This window comes from Carettochelys insculpta, chromosome 1 (genome assembly GCF_033958435.1).
Source record: "Carettochelys insculpta isolate YL-2023 chromosome 1, ASM3395843v1, whole genome shotgun sequence".
Classification (NCBI taxonomy): domain Eukaryota; kingdom Metazoa; phylum Chordata; order Testudines; family Carettochelyidae; genus Carettochelys; species Carettochelys insculpta.
In genome coordinates, this window is record NC_134137.1 from 230590241 (window position 1) to 230606918 (window position 16678).

The following is a 16678-nucleotide window of genomic DNA, read 5'->3' on the forward strand; positions in this document are numbered from 1 at the left end:
CCTTGGCAGACTCCAGAAGATTGCTGAGAGGGTGTACCCGAATCGCAGTGCGGATTCTGCGCAGAGAGGTCTACCGTTGACATGGTCTTCTCTCTAAGGCAGCTGCAGGAGAAGTGCAGGGAGCAGAGAAAGCCACTCTACATAGCCTTCATTGACTTGACCAAGGCTTTTGACTTGGTCAGCAGGGATGGTCTGTTCAAACTGCTCCACAAGATAGGCTGTCCTCCACGGTTACTCAAGATGATCCAGTCGTTCCACGAAACCATGAGAGGAACCATCCAATCTGACGGCGTGTTATCGGATGCTTTCAGAATCAGGAGCGACGTCAAACAAGGATGCGCGCTTGCTCCGACATTGTTTGGGATCTTCTTCGCACTCCTCCTGAAGCACGCCTTTGGATCTTCAACAGAGGGCATCTTGCTGCACACAAGATCTGATGGGAAACTGTCTCTTTCTCTAGTTTTTTCTTTTCTCCAACTTCTCCCTCGAATCTTTTTTGTTTTGTTTTGCTTCTCTGATTGCCTCCCTGAGGGGGTCTAGCTGACTTTGTGCTCCTGTCGCTATCACTTTCCACCTTTGTGCCTCCTTTTCCATATGAACTAGCTTTTCGTGCGGGGAGGCATTGTCCTCCCGACAAGCAGCTGAACGGGAGTGTGAATCCCTGCACGCCTCCCACAAAAGCCAGACTGCTGCTGAATCTCTCTTGGTCAGGGTGGGTTTGTTCAGGACTGTGTACTGTGCCAGTCTGTCTCCTAAATCTGGAACACTGCAAACATCTGCCAGCCCCCTTCAGCCCAGGGACTGTGCCTGACCCTTTGTAAAACTTGTGTGAAGGGAGTGGGCTCTTGTATGAAAGGCAGGGTCTCCTGCTTTCCTCGTCTGATCTTTTTAGACTGTGCTTTCCTCAACATTTTTCCCAACTGCTGTGAGCAAAAACCACCCACTGCACAAAAACCAGTATATACAATAGCAATTTCACTATACAACTCCTGAAAGAGGAACTTTACACCTACTGAAAGAGCAATTTTACAACACAGCTCCTGGAAGAGCAACTTTACAATGCCTGAAAGAGAAACTTTACAACTCCTGAAAGAGCAACTTTACAACACAACTCCTGGAAGAGCAACTTTACAACAGAATTCCTGGAAGAGCAACTTTACCACAGAATTCCTGGAAGAGCAACTTTACAACGCCTGAAAGAGCAATTTTACAACTCCTGGAAGTTCAACTTTACAACGCCTGAAAGAGCAATTTTACACATCTAATACAATTCTACAATTTACACCCTAGTTACTTAACTAGGCAAGGGTTCAACCCCAAGAGAGCTTACAGAATGCAGTATGGAGTCTGGTACAATATGGAGTCTGGATTTGTTTAAATGATTTTACAGTTATAACAGAACTAGATATAAATTTGTACAAATATAAACGGATATAAATGAATAATCAAATATGACTAATTAACTTTCTCTAATTAACTCTACATAATGTGTGACTTCTTTCAGGTTCTACCACTGCTTTTGTGCGTGATATTAGAGGTCACTTCCTCTCTCTGTACTGCAATTTTCCATTCTGAAAAATGGGACTAACAATTCCTTGCTCACAAGGGGTTGTCGGCCTCAGTCAGTGATCAAAGAAGCTTTGAAATTCAAACCCCTTGTTACTTTATAACCCTTTTTATACATTATCGTCAGTCATAAGTAGCAGGTATCGTACTCTGAAAGACCCATTAAACAGACCTTCAAAAGTCTTACACTTAAGATGCCTTCACTTATACTCCCATAGGAAATGAGATCCTGGTTCTAACAGGATTTAAACAAGGGCCTCCATTCTTCCCGTTAAGCAGAGGAGGCAAGTGAGCCTACATCTGCTGCATCCCACATGAGCGCGGTGAAGAGTGCACTGAAAAGTTTGGCCCCCTCCTACCACCACTGATCTGCCCTCGTTTTGTGTGAACAAGACACACGAGTACCAAACTGATCTTCATGAGAACCTATTCAGGCACCTGACACCAATGCATGGTCTTGTTTGGGCATCCCTAAGCAGGGAAAGACAAATCCCTGCAGCCCAGGCTGAGGCCCCTATCTCCTTGAGAAGGGTGGAGGTTGGTATACCTCTGTTGTTCACATCAGCCAGCCTCGGTTAGCTTGGGCCACTCGCTGCCTAGCGTGCTGGCTTTTTGCGGCTCTCGGTCTAAGCTGCCTAGTTCTTGCAGTTCATTGTAAAGGGAACCAGGGTGCCTAACTCAGGCTTCATGGATCACGGTGAGCTGCCATAAAAATCAGAAACACAGCAGAGGTGTGGTAACACCTGAGTCCCTCCGTGTGTCCATAACAGGTTTTAATTTTGAAAAGAAATCTGGAACCAAAGAGAACCCTCGGTGCCAAGAGGAATGGGTGCGTCTGTTTGACACAGTGTTTGTGGTTTTTTGGTTTTTGGTTTTTTTTAATATCAGCTGTAGACTTCAAAGCACCTTGCATAGGTGGGTCAACAAGCATTTCCCGCCACTCAGAAGGAGAGACTGAGACTCAGGCAGAAGAAATAACATTAGTACCCTGAAACAGAAACCGCATGGGCAAACACCGCACTCAAAACAGCAGGGCTTTTCCAAGCACGGTGGTGCGTTCCCAGTAAACCTCGTATGAGCATTACTGGGGGAGTTCAAACTAAAATGCCATGGAATAAGTTACACAGTTTGTGCAATGCAACTTATGTCGAGCTAGGCGTAGCCCTAGCCTCAGGTTTTTAGGGAATAGTGCAAGAAATTGCCATCTCTGTTACATTATGCTTCCTGGAACATCTCCTCTTCTAACCATTATGCTTCCTGGAACATCTCCTCTTCTAACCATTATGTTTTTGAGAAACATGACGAGCTACAGACCTAGAGATACTGTGAAAGTGTGACCTGTACCATGTCGTAGAGCCACCAACAGTGGAGCTCATGGATTCCAGACTTCACATCTGCCTTGAATAAGTAGTAAAGGTTCTCTTTTGTTTCCTTCTTAAGGTGAAGCAACATGTGGAAGAAAAAGAAGGGAAGATGTTTGATGTTTTTACGGCTGTTGAGTATAAAACACAGTTGGTTGCTGGAATGAATTACTTCATCAAGGTACAGAGCAGTGGGGAACTGAATCTTATAGCCATAGTACCTTATGCTTGTTCAATCAATTCATTACAAAGGCTACGTCTACGCTAGCCCCTTGCTGACGGGAGGGGCGTAGTAACGAGCGAGTTGGGAAGATGCTAATGAGGCCCCGCCATGAATGTATAGCGCCTCATTAGCATAATGGCAGCCACATGTGATTCAAAAGTGCTGCTTTTGAATCACGTGCCACCCGTGTAGAAGGGAGCCTTTCGGAAAGACCTCCTGCACTTCAAAAGCCCCTTCTTCCCAAAACTAAATAGCTATAAGGGGCTTTCAAAGTCTGGGGGGTCCTTTCAGAAGGGCCCCGGCTACTCAGGTGACGCATGATCCAAAGCGGTACCTTCAAACCATGCGCAGCTGCCCTAACGCTAATGAGGCACTGCATATTAAGAACATAAGAACATAAGAATGGCCATACTGGGTCAGACCAAAGGTCCATCAAGCCCAGCATCCCATCTGCCGACGGTGGCCAATGCCAGGCGCCCCAGAGAAGGAGAACAGAAGACAAGTGATTTATCTCCTGCCATCCATCTCCTGCCCTTGTTATGAAGGCTAGGGCACCATACTTTATCCCTGGCTAATAGCCATTTATGGACCTGACCTGCAAAAATTTATCAAGCTCTTTTTTAAACCCTAATAGAGTCCTGGCCTTCACAGCCGCCTCGGGCAAGGAGTTCCACAGGTTGACTGTGCGCTGTGTGAAGAAAAATTTCCTTTTATTAGTTTTGAACCCACTACCCATCAATTTCATTTGGTGTCCCCTAGTTCTTGTATTATGGGAAAAGGTAAATAATTTTTCTATATTCACTTTCTCCACACCATTCATGATTTTATATACCTCTATCATATCGCCCCTCAATCGCCTCTTTTCCAAACTGAAAAGTCCCAGTCTCTCTAGCCTCTCCCCATATGGGACCCTTTCCAAGCCCCTAATCATCTTAGTCGCCCTTTTCTGAACCTTTTCTAATGCCAATATATCTTTTTTGAGGTGAGGAGACCACATCTGCACGCAGTACTCGAGATGTGGGCGTACCATAGTTTTATATAGGGGAAGTATGATATCTTTTGTCTTATTATCGATCCCTTTTTTAATAATTCCTAACATCCTATTTGCCTTACTAACTGCCGCTGCACACTGCGTGGATGTCTTCAGAGAACTATCCACTATAACTCCAAGATCCCTTTCCTGATCTGTCGTAGCTAAATTTGACCCCATCATGTAGTACGTGTAATTTGGGTTATTTTTTCCAACATGCATTACCTTACACTTACCCACATTAAATTTCATTTGCCATTTTGCTGCCCAATCACTCAGTTTGCTGAGATCTTTTTGTAGTTCTTCACAATCCCTTTTGCTTTTGACTGTCCTGAACAACTTGGTGTCATCTGCAAACTTTGCCACCTCACTGCTTACCTCATTTTCCAGATCATTGATGAACAAGTTGAACAGGATCGGTCCCAGGACTGAGCCCTGGGGAACACCGCTAGTTACCCCCCTCCATTGTGAACATTTACCATTTATTCCCACCCTTTGTTTTCTGTCTTTTAACCAATTCCCGATCCATGAAAGGACCTTTCCTCCTATCCCATGACCACCTAATTTACATAAAAGCCTTTGGTGTGGGACCGTGTCAAAGGCTTTCTGGAAATCTAGGTATATTATGTCCACTGGGTGCCCCTTGTCCGCATGTTTATTAACCCCTTCAAAGAATTCTAATAGATTAGACAGACACGACTTCCCTCTGCAGAAACCATGCTGACTTTTGCCCAACAATTCGTGCTCTTCTATGTGCCTTGCAATTTTACTCTTTACTAGTGTTTCTACTAATTTGCCTGGTACTGATGTTAAACTTATCGGTCTATAATTGCCAGGATCTCCTCTAGAGCCTTTTTTAAATATTGGTGTTATATTGGCCGTCTTCCAGTCATTTGGTACCAAAGTGGATTTAAAGGATAGGTTACAAACCACTGTTAATAACTCCGCAATTTCACATTTGAGTTCTTTCAGAACCCTTGGGTGAATGCCATCTGGTCCTGGAGACTTGTTACTATTCATGGCAGCACCTCATTAGCATCTTCCCACCTCGCTCATTACCATGCCCCTTCCAAAAGGAAGGTGCTGGTGTCAACGTAGCCAAAGAGGTCCCTGTGATTTAGTCCTTAGAGTGAGTGTCACAGAGAAACTCGCCCCTTTAAGAAGAAGATCTAAGTGCAAAACTGTGGGAAGACTGGTCACTGTCAGGGGGCCACTGGATCAAGACAAAAGTGTTCCCGTAGGTTGACTTGCTGTTAGTGCCCTGAAGGGGGAGATGGGAAAACTCCACTGTATGTTTGTTCACTGCGGGCCCCAAACAAGCCATTCTCCCCTGCAGTGACACCATGCAATAGCCATGTGATTCTCAGGAAGGTGTTTCAGTGTTTGTAGTCTGAGGTCCGTTTAGAGTTTTTCAGTCTCATTAATAAATTACCTCTTCTACCGCCAGGCTCAATGAGTATCCTTATCCTCACTTTACACATGAGAAACAGCCTTTGTGTGTCTGCGTGACTTGCCTCAGAGCCATACAATGAATACAGTAAACCCTTGAATTACACGGGGGTTGTGTTCTTGCAACCCCCCACATAACCCAAATTTTCGCACAAGTTGGTGGGGGACAGGCAACCAGGCTTCTGCCTGGTTCCTGGCCGCCCTGGGCTTGCAGGAGCTGGGAAACAGACCAGCCAACCAGAGTGCCACTTGGTTTCCAGGTTCGCCCTGCTTGCAGGACTGTGGTAGGCAGGTCAGTTTTCTGGCCGCTTCTCCCTGCCTTCCTCCAGTGAGGAGTTACGTGCATTTTGAGGAGTTAGGTGTATTTGGAGGGAAAGAGTCAGGAAGTGAGCTCATCTGTGCCCCAGCAAGTAGACAGGCCCTCCTCTGCTCTCATTTCCTTCCCCCAAACCCACATGCGAAAATGTCCATTCCCTAGAAGGCTTTTATCCCATGGAATTTACTCTCCCTTTCTGCTTACCTTTCAGGTCCATGTTGGCAACGATGAGTTCTTTCACCTGCGGGTTTTCAAAAGCCTTCCTCATGAGAACAAACCACTGAGCCTCACCAGTTATCAGAGCAGCAAAACTCAGCACGATGAGCTGTCTTACTTTTCGGGGGCCTCTTTGAAAGAGCTGCTTTTGTGTTTCGTGTTTTTTTAGGCTATAACATGACATTTCCTGTGTTACTGAATAGAATAAAAATGTTCTTAAAACTGTGGCTGTCACTCTAGTGTAAAAGAGATGTAGATCCATTGAAATTAATGGAGTTAGGCTAGTGTAAAATCCAGACTCTCTTGAAAGCTAAAGAGAAAGGAAGTGTGATATAGAGCAGTGTAAGAACTTACCACTCTAGCAGGATTAGAAGATGTGTTATGTGCTGTAAATTGCGTTTGTTCTTTGCATCTTGTTGTTCGGGAACTAAGGATGGAGGTTTACGCAACTTGACAAAGTAAAAAGAAATAGAATCTTAGTTGCTGGAAACAGAAATGCATCCTGGGTGATCAAATCCTGCACAAGAAAATGTAGTTTCCAGTAGAGCTCATGTCAGATGTAAAATTGCTTCTTTACCAGATCTTAATCAAAAGCCCTTGTAAAGGGAAATTACAGAATGTATTTAGCAGGGGGTTCACTCTGTTCTCTTAGCTATTATACCACAGCTCTAGTCAACTTTCTACAACAGTTGTGTGGGGGCACAGTGCATCACTTGTACAATACCCCTCATAGTCCTGAAACGAATCAAGAACACAGTACCACATTTTTTTAATACCGGCTGCCAACCGTCTTTATTTTGCAGCAGGCCCTGGAATTGGTTAGGGCAGGGGGAAAAATGTTTATATTAAGTTCTTCATTCTGGAAAAAGCCATTGGCTGAGTTCCAGGGGAGGCCATTTGACTCGAGGGGCGCGGGGGCAGGAATTGTGCAGAACTTTGTATGGCTTGTTGAAGCCATGTAGGAAGGTGCAATGCCAATAGCCACAACTTCTAGTGCTGAAACTGATGAACTGTTCTTAAAGGTTGTAGTACATAAGGCAGCAGCATAGAGCCCTTTCTCGTTTGTCCTGGTCTTAGAAACCCTCACAAGAAAAGTACAGAAAGAAGAATCTTTGTACATGTTTGAAAATGACATTCTAGGCAGTAAGAAGAGGATCTTGATTAATGGAGAGATGTGTTGGAGAGCCATGAGCTCAAAGTAGGCAGAGGGGAACAGAGTCTATGGTGTGCAATTTCAGTAACGTGAACACTGAAGAATTATCCTTGAAACTAGATTGGCAGGTAACTGAAAATGCAACATTTTTAATAAATGGGTTTGAAAATCTGGGGCGATGGATGGCAAAAGTAGAGCTAGATAATAAATCCCTGAGACAAATGGAAAGAGAGCGGTGCAGAATGTGACAGGAAGATTGAAAGGGAAAGTTCACAAAGTGGTGGTCCTTCCAGTGTCAATGTCTGGCACTCAGTTTTGGACAGCAAAAAGAAGATTGGAATATTGAGATAATGAGCATTTTAGGTAAGAGCCTAAAAGTGTGTTCGAGGCGTGCTCAAAGTAACATCCTTAAATGAAAAAACAAGGGAGTGGACACTTAGATGGTTTGGGTGTGTACAGCACAGTCCCAATAACAGTGTGTGTGAGAGAGCCCCTGATCAAGATTGATTGCGGGGGGCTGGGAGTAGAGGCAGAGTCTGACCCAACAACAAGTGGTCAGATGTCGTCAGAAAGAAAGGCATGTTGGCGCTTAGCGTTGAACAGAGTGTACCCCATTTGATGGGATTAACACAAGTATGAAAAAGAATTTCATTTGTTGGTCTAATGAGATTTCAGGGTAAGACTGAACTCATGGCCAGCTCAGATTCTGAAGTGGGGACTAGTCTGTATTCTGTGAGGAGCCCAAGGAGGCTGGGTCACCTGCTCTGCAGGCCTTTTAAAGGAAATAATAGTAAAAGAATGGAGGCCATATAGCATGTTGTGTTTCAATGGCTACGTGTACATGAGCCCAAAACTTCAAAATTGCCATGCAAATGGCCATATTGAAGTTTACTAATGAAGCGCTGAAATACATATTCAGCGCCTCATTAGCATGTAGGCGGCTGCGGCACTTCGAAATTGACACTGCTCGCAGCTGCGCGGCTCGTCCAGATGGGGGTCCTTTTCGGAAGCACCCCGGCTACTTCGACATACCCGTATTCCTCTCTGCTGTTAGAAATAAGGCAACTTACAAGTAGCTGGGTTCCATTTGAAAGCGGGGGACAGAACAAAGAGTTCCCATTTGAGAGAAAGTCTGTTTAAGGAATGGAAAGCAGTTGGGGCTTTGTCTTTAGCTGGCCTTTGAAATTGCCTCACTCACCCCAATAGGGTCCACATGAAGAATGCTGAAAACAAAGGGTTCTAACTAACTCTGAAAAAAGCTGTAGCCCCAGGCCAGAATAAAGGTGATCTCTGGCTTGAAGCATTTTGCTGGAGGTAAGAGCAGACATTTAGGGTAAGAAGTTGCGTGTAACAAGCTTGTGGTGTGTGTTTGTTTTACCTTCATAAACTCACTTTGAGCTGTCTGTTTTCACTTGCAATCACTTTAATCTAACTTTTTATGATTAATAAAAACACACGTTTATCATCAAGCCCAGTGTAAATAATTGGTACAACGGGTGGGGGCAGCAACCCCTGGGCATATCTCTTTTTCATTGCTAAAAGGGACTGCACTTATGAGCAAGTAAGGGGTATGTTGGGTTTTGGTCCCATTGGGGAGTTGGTTTCCTAGGTGCTGAGCCCTTACAACTGAGCCCTCCTTGATCTGAACTGATTCAGTGTCCATGTTGGTCTCCTGTGGGACTGTAACCGTACCTCTGCACCTTAGCTGGGGTAAATCAGAACTTCTCACCCAGCAAGACAGGATGGTTGGGGAGTCTCAGAGGGCAAGAAGATGTGCATCTGTCGCTTGATGAGCACTCTGGAAGAAAACCCCAAAGGTCTGTCTGTGATCCAACCCTCATATATTAAACCCTGGGTTGTGTATGTTTGTGAAAAGGAGAAATTGTTAACGTAATCTGGCCGACCTGCACTGCCAAACACTCATAGCTGAGGATAAGGAAATACTTTTGCATATGCATGATGCATTCTAGAACCTGACAACCAGCCGAACAGTCATGTGACTGTTCAACCAATAGTTGAAATGGGTGAGTATTGCTCACCAATCATATAGGAAAATAAATGTCAGCCCTCTGGCTGCAGCTGAGATCAGAGAAAATAATTTCTGCTGAACCATTCAGCAAGAGTAGATGAATGCGCATGTGATATTAATTTGGCTGTTCTTAGAGTGGCCCATCTTTTTTTTTTTTTTTTATTTTCCAGGATGCTTACCTTCACCTCTGTCTTAGGTTTGTTTAACATGTATTGAAAAGTTGGTACGAAAGTCATCTCCCCTGCCACACACACCAGCATCCATTCACCCACTCAAATCTCTGTCTCTCACAGTCTGTAAGTACCTACGTGAGGAACAAATAGCTGACAATGGACTTTTCAGTCTACCCGAGAAAAGGATAAAATGATTCAATGGCTAGACATTAAAGCTAGATCAGCTCAGGCTGGAGATCATTGCAATACTTCACCAATGATTGTGATGGATTCTCCATCCCTTGCCATTTTTAAATCAAGATTGGAGATTTTCCTAAGAGAGCTGCTCTAGGAATGATTTTGAGGGTTTCTGATATGTGTTACACCAGATTATCATACTGGCTCTTTCCTACCTTGGAATTCCTCCATTTAAAGGATACCTAACAGTGTAGATTTGGTTAATGTACCCATTGTAGCTGAACTGTGGCTCATGTATTTATGTAGATGCCTTAAGACTTCAGTGTCCAATACAGTTGCCACTCGCGACACGTGGCGAACGGGACACCAAAGTGTGGTGATCCCAGCTCTGGAGCTGCAATGCAGTTCTCAGAGCCCACATGTGGCTCCTTGTAGAGCCGCACTTGAGTGCTGCCTGCCCACACACGCGTCCCACTCCTGATGTGAGAAGCGCATGGAAGCTCCACCAGCTCTGGCCCTGGCGGCCCGAGCCGCTTCTCTAGCCCCAGCGCTGACTCCGGCCCCGGCGGCTCCAGATGCTTTTCTGGAGGGGTGCCTGGCTCTGGGACACGCCATTTATTTAGAGGAATGCTGGGGGAGCCTAGCTGGAGAGGGGGCTGTAGCAAATACAGAAAGATGACAGCCAGAAGCGTGGCAATCTCTCATTTCTTATTGGACACCCTGCCTTAAGAATTCCCAGTTGTCACTTTGAGGATACACAGAGCCTTGTCTCAAGGTCAGGCCTAGTACCATTAAAGTTACCATGTAGCTGGGAACCCCAGTGTGCACGGTTACAACACCCCTCCACTTACAGACAGGTTAGTAATACATTTAGCAAAGTCACAATCACTCAACCCAGCAACGCAGACCAAGAGACTATAGCAGATGCATTTGAACATCCAGCTATGTGCTCTATCCCTTGCAGGACAACCTGAAATGTGACCCACGATCTTCCTTCTCCTCATCACTGGAGCTATCATTCTGGTACCTCCCCAGAGCTTCATCTCTCTCTCTCCTCCTGCCCACAAGCTCAGATGCAACTTTTAGAATATACTTGCAAATTGACCCCCACATTGCTCAGGTGTTTAAGTGAAATAGTTTTTTTTTTTCTGATTTGAAAAGAAAAGGAAAAAGAATATGGTTTATGCAAATTATTGGGACAGTGGGAGGTAGCAGAGCTCCCCCTGTGTGCCACTATGCCCAAGTGGCGGAGGACTTACCTCTCTCGGCAGGATGGAGAGTCCTGTCTCCACATGGCCGCTGTTTTCCTTCTGCGGCTGCCCTATGCCAGTGGTCACTCTGTCATATTGCTGTTCCCTGTACTCGCGGCCCCCAGTGGTGAGTCTAATGTTTACCGTCCCTCCTGTCAGTGCCTCTCCCTTTCCACGGTCCAGAAATTCTGGGATTTCTGGAATGTCCCACGTTCTAAGCACAACCAAATCCTGATCCTGGTTTAAATTAGGGTAAGAGGAAGCTGAATACCAAAATTTGTGCTCATAGCTCTTATGGTTTAAGAGGAGTTCTCGAACAAACATAGCGCTGACAAGCAGCAGGAACACGAAAATATAGAATAGATTACACTGACACCATTATGTCTGTGTATTCTGGAGGGGTTTCTCCCCTTTTTCTTATTTGTATTTCCTCACCCTACTAATGTTGAGGTGTCTTTCTTCTAGAGGAGTCTAGATTAATATGTGTAGCTACCATTTTACCTCTTGATCATCCTCATCACCCCTCGCTTAAGTGGATTTGTGCTTATCACTTCCACGGTCCTTAAGGCAGCACGTACCGGCACATTCCAACTCCAGCTGTTGACCAGCGCTTTATAGGCCCCAAACTCAGAAGGCTGGTATTCATCTATGCCAACAGCTATGGCCTACGTAACCACACTTATGTTTCAGCTAATGTCTTACAGAATACAGGCCTGTAGGTTTCTTGCTTTACAACTCAATGGAATTAAAGCCGCTAAATATCATGACGGCAAAGTGTTATGCAGAAAATACAGACAGGATCTTTTTTAGGGGACAAGGCAGTATGCCACGTTTATTATAGGAGTACTTAATACCTATTTACATACCCTTTATACACACACACAACACACACACACATCCCATATGTTCTGCACCTGCTGCATAATTACCAGTCATGAGTTGGCAGCTTGGGTTCATAGCTTGTGGTGCCTAACTGGCCAGGAAAGCCGAGCACAAGGAAGAGCCGGGTCTCTGTCGGGCGTGTACCGATGCTCTTTGATGTTGCAGGCAGAATGTTGCCCAGAGGTTTTTCCTTCTCACCCTTTCTTTTATAGGATACAGGCTAGATATTAGCCTATGGGTCCGGCTGTGTCATGCTGTCTCAGAGTCATGTCCAGACATGACTTTCCTGCTTGTCCTTAGTGGGACCTTGTTCTTTTGTCTTTGGGGTAGATCTTTCCTCACCTTCAGGGCCTTGTCTGCACTTCTTTAGCTTCTTTAGCCACTGGTGTTTGATCTTCAGGACAGGCTGGCGTGGAGGATCAATTATACATACCCCATTCACACATTTAATACAATTCTACAACTTACACCAAAGTTACTTAACTAGGCAAGGGTTTAGCCCCAAGAGAGCTTACACAATGCAGTATGGAGTTTGGTACAATATGGTGTTTGGATTTGTTTCAATGATTTTACAGTTATAACAGAACGAAATATGAATTTGTACAAACATAAACTGATACAAATGAATAATTAAATTGGACTAATTAACTTTCTGTCATTAACCCTACTTTGTCCCCCTTTTGACCCTTCACTCACGACAGTGGTGAGAGGGTCACACTTTATGTAACTGATTTAGGGCTATATATTGAGCCATAATGTGAGCCTGTGGTTTTAATTTGGAGTACAGTCACTTTATCCAACAACACTTGGCGCACATACCTAACAAGCAAATACAGCAAAATACCAGTACGATTAGCAAGGAATGGAACATAACTGATAGGATGCCCTTGGATGTGGGGGACCAGCCTGTGAAGATCTCATACTAACGATATGCAGTGATTTCCTTTTTAGACACAGCAATTCTTAACATGTCTCCGTTCGCATGCAGTATCTGACTGATACGTTTCCCTATATCCTTCTGTGTCTGTTGTAAAAACTGAGTCACCTCTGTTGCTTTCAGCACAAGATGGGTTGAATTATGCCAGTCCAAGCCCAGGTTTACAGAAAAGTTAACCACATTGGTTGTTAGAGTTGTTTGTATTTTTTTTAATTTTGGTAGCTAGTAGGTGTGGTTGCTGGTGTGCAGCACACTAGCATTGCATCTGCATTCAGTCACTGGTGGCTGGCTGGTGCTCCCATCTTCCCAAACCACACTCTCCCAGGAGGTGACACATGCGCACTGCCCATTGAACAATGCCCGTGTTATGTTTTCTAATTTGTCCCATATGCATGTTCCCAAGGAGATCTCTGTAATGCATGGCTCTGTGGTGACAGGCAGGGAGAAGCAGACCCATTTCCGAGGGCTCCACTCATTACACTCTCGAGTATCCAATCGTTTGTCCTCTCTCCCAGCCCACTGACTCACAGCCCGGGGAAGCCAGACGGCTCCCACAGTCAATATTGGGAGTGGGCTCACCTTCCATAGCTCTGTCTCCACAGACTGCCGGTGAGCAACTTTGACAACAATTTCGCCAAATAGTAAATCAGGTTTAATTATGCTGGAGACATACTGTATCCATTTATACCTGTAGGTGTTAAACAGTGATCTTTTCTGTTGTTTCAGGAGATGTGCTGAAACCTTAATATGTCCAGATAATACCCAATACATTTTACGGTCAAGTGTTGCCGAGCTGAGAATCTGCATGTTAGTACACCCAATGGCTATTGCAGTTTTATTCCCTAATTCCACCTCTTTTTTATAAAGCAACCAGGTGGTCGTGTTCAACCACTGCCACATGTTTCATCTAGCTTTTAAGTTTCCCGAACCGAGTTGGACCAAATCCATACTTGTGTGCACCTGCTTTTGAATAAGACTATCTTGTAGCTGTGATAAGGTGCTGAACTTGTTTTTGATCACCTCTAGATTCACTGTGTTCATAATCCCTGTCCCAAAACCAACTCCTCCCAAAATGGTATCTGCCACATCTCGTTTTGCTCCCACACGGGAGGGTTGATGCGTCTTTACCCAGGCCGCCAAAATAGGGAGGGAGTAAGGTAAACATTTCGGTTTTCTTCTAGACACATTTAATTGAGTTCAAAACAAAAAGCAATCAAGTAGCACTTTAAAGACTAGCAAAATGGTTTATTAGGTGAGCTTTCGTGGGACAGACCCACTTCTTCAGACCATAGCCAGATCAGAACAGACTCAATATTTAAGACACAGAGAACCAAAAACAGTAAGCAAGGAGGACAAATCAGAAAAAGATAATCAAGGTGAGCAAATCACACAGTGGAGGGGTTGGGGGGGAAGGTCAAGAATTAGATTGAGCCAACTATGCAGACAAGCCCCTAGAGTGACTCAGAAAGTTCCCATCACAATTTAAACCAGATGTGAATGTGCCGAATTTGAATATAAAAGCCAGCTCAGATGTTTCTCTTTCCAAAACGGTGTGATAATTCCTTTTCTGTAACACACGTACCTTGAGGTCATTGACAGAATGCCCCATTCCATTAAAATTTTGACTAACTGGTTTGTGGATCTGGAGTGTTTTGATGTCTGTTTTGTGCCCATTGACCCTTTGTCTAAGGGAGTTAGAAGTCTGTCCAATATACAAAGCACCTGGGCATTGTTGGCACATGATGGCATATATGATGTTAGTAGAGGCGCGTGAGAAAGTGCCCGTGATTCTGTGAGTAACCTGGTTAGGTCCAGTGATGGTATTTCCAGAGAAGATATGTGGACAAAGCTGGCAGCGGACTTTGTTGCAGGGAAAGGTTCCAGGACTGGTATTCCTGGGGCATAGACTGTGGCTGTTAGTGAGGATCCTCATGAGGTTGGGAGGTTGTCTGTAGGAAGGAACAGGCATGTCACCCGGGGCCTTCTGGAGTGTAGCATCCTGATTAAGGATAGATTGTAGGTCTTTAATAATTCGTTGCAGTGGTCTGAGTTGGGGGCTGTAGGTGATGACCAGTGGTGTTCTGTTCTTGGCTTTTTTGGGCCGATCTTGGAGTAGCTGGTCTCTGGATATTCGTCTGGCCCTGTCGATTTGTTCTTTTACTTCTCCTGATAGGTAATTCAGGTTAATGAATACTTGGTAAAGTCCTTGTACTTTTTGGGCTCTCTCAGTTGGATCAGAGCAAATGCGATTGTACCTAAGAGCTTGACTGTAAACAATGGATCTAGTCATGTGTGAAGGATGGAAACTAGAAGGGTGTAGATAAGTATAGTGATCAGTAGGTTTTCGGTACAGTGTGGTACTGATCAGGCCTTCCTTGATTAGTATTGTAGTGTCCAGGAAATGTATCTCTTGCATGTTGTAATCGAGGCATAAGTTGACAGTGGGGTGTGGATTGTTAAAGTCTCTGTGGAATTCCTCTAGAGCCTCTGTACCATGGTTCCAAATCACAAAGATGTCATCAATGTATCTTAAGTAGAGGAGGGGTAATAGGGGACAAAAGCTGAGGAATCGTTGTTCAGGTCAGCCACAAATACATTAGCATATTGTGGGGCCATGCGGGTGCCCACAGCAGTTCCACTAATCTGGAGGTATAAATTGTCCCCAGAACGGAAATAATTGTGTGTGAGAACACAGTTACTGAGGTCAGACACCAGATTGGCTGTGGTGGCATGAGGGATGGTATTCCTGATTGCTTGTAATCCGTCTTTATGTAGAATATTAGTGTACAGAGCCTCTACATCCACTGTGGCAAGGATGGCGTTATCAGGAACTTTTCCGATGTTTTGTAATTTCCGGAGGAAGTCAGTGGTATCTCGGATATAGCTGGGAGCGTTGGTGGCATAGGGTTTGAGGAGGGAGTCCGCGTAACTGGATAATCCGGTAGTGAGGGTGCCAATGCCTGAAATGATAGGGCGTCCGGGGTTTCCAGGTTTGTGGATTTTGGGAAGTAAATAGAATAATCCAGGCTGCGGCTCAGAGGGTGCGTCTGAGTGAATGAGGTCCCGAGTAGCAGCAGGGAGTTCCTTCAGTAGTTGTTGTAATTTCCTTTGGAATTCCAAAGTGGGATCAGCGGAGAGGGGTCTGTAAAACGTGGTGTAAGAGAGTTGTCTGGCTGCCTCCTGTTCATAGTCTGACTTATTCAGGATGACAACAGCACCCCCTTTGTCAGCTGGCTTGATTATGATGTCTGGGTTATTTTTGAGACTCTGTTCTTTGCATCTTGTTGTTCGAGAACTAAGGATGGAGGTTTACGCAACTTGACAAAGTAAAAAGAAATAGAATCTTAGTTGCTGGAAACAGAAATGCATCCTGGGTGATCAAATCCTGCACAAGAAAATATAATTTCCAGTAGAGCTCATGTCAGATGTAAAACTGCTTCTTCACCAGATCTAATCAAAAGCCCTTGTAAAGGGAAATTACAGAATGTATTTAACAGGGGGTTCACTCTGTTCTCTTAGCTATTATACCATAGCTCCAGTCAACTTTCCACAACAGTTGTGTGGGGGCACGGTGCATCACTTGTACAATACCCCTCATGGTCCTGAAACGAATCACGAACACAGTACCACATTTTTTTCTACCAGCTGCCAACCATCTTTATTTTGCAGCAGGCCTTGGAATAGGTTAGGGCAGGGGGAAAAATGTTTATATTAAGTTCTTCATTCTGGAAAAAGCAATTGGCTGAGTTCCAGGGGAAGCCATTTGGTTGGGGGGGGGGCGGAATTGTGCAGAACTTTGTATGGCTTGTTGAAGCCGTGTATGTAGGTGCAATGCCAATAGCCACAACTTCTAGTGCTGAAACTGATGAACTGTTATTAAAGGTTGTAGTACATAAGGCAGCAGCATAGAGCCCTT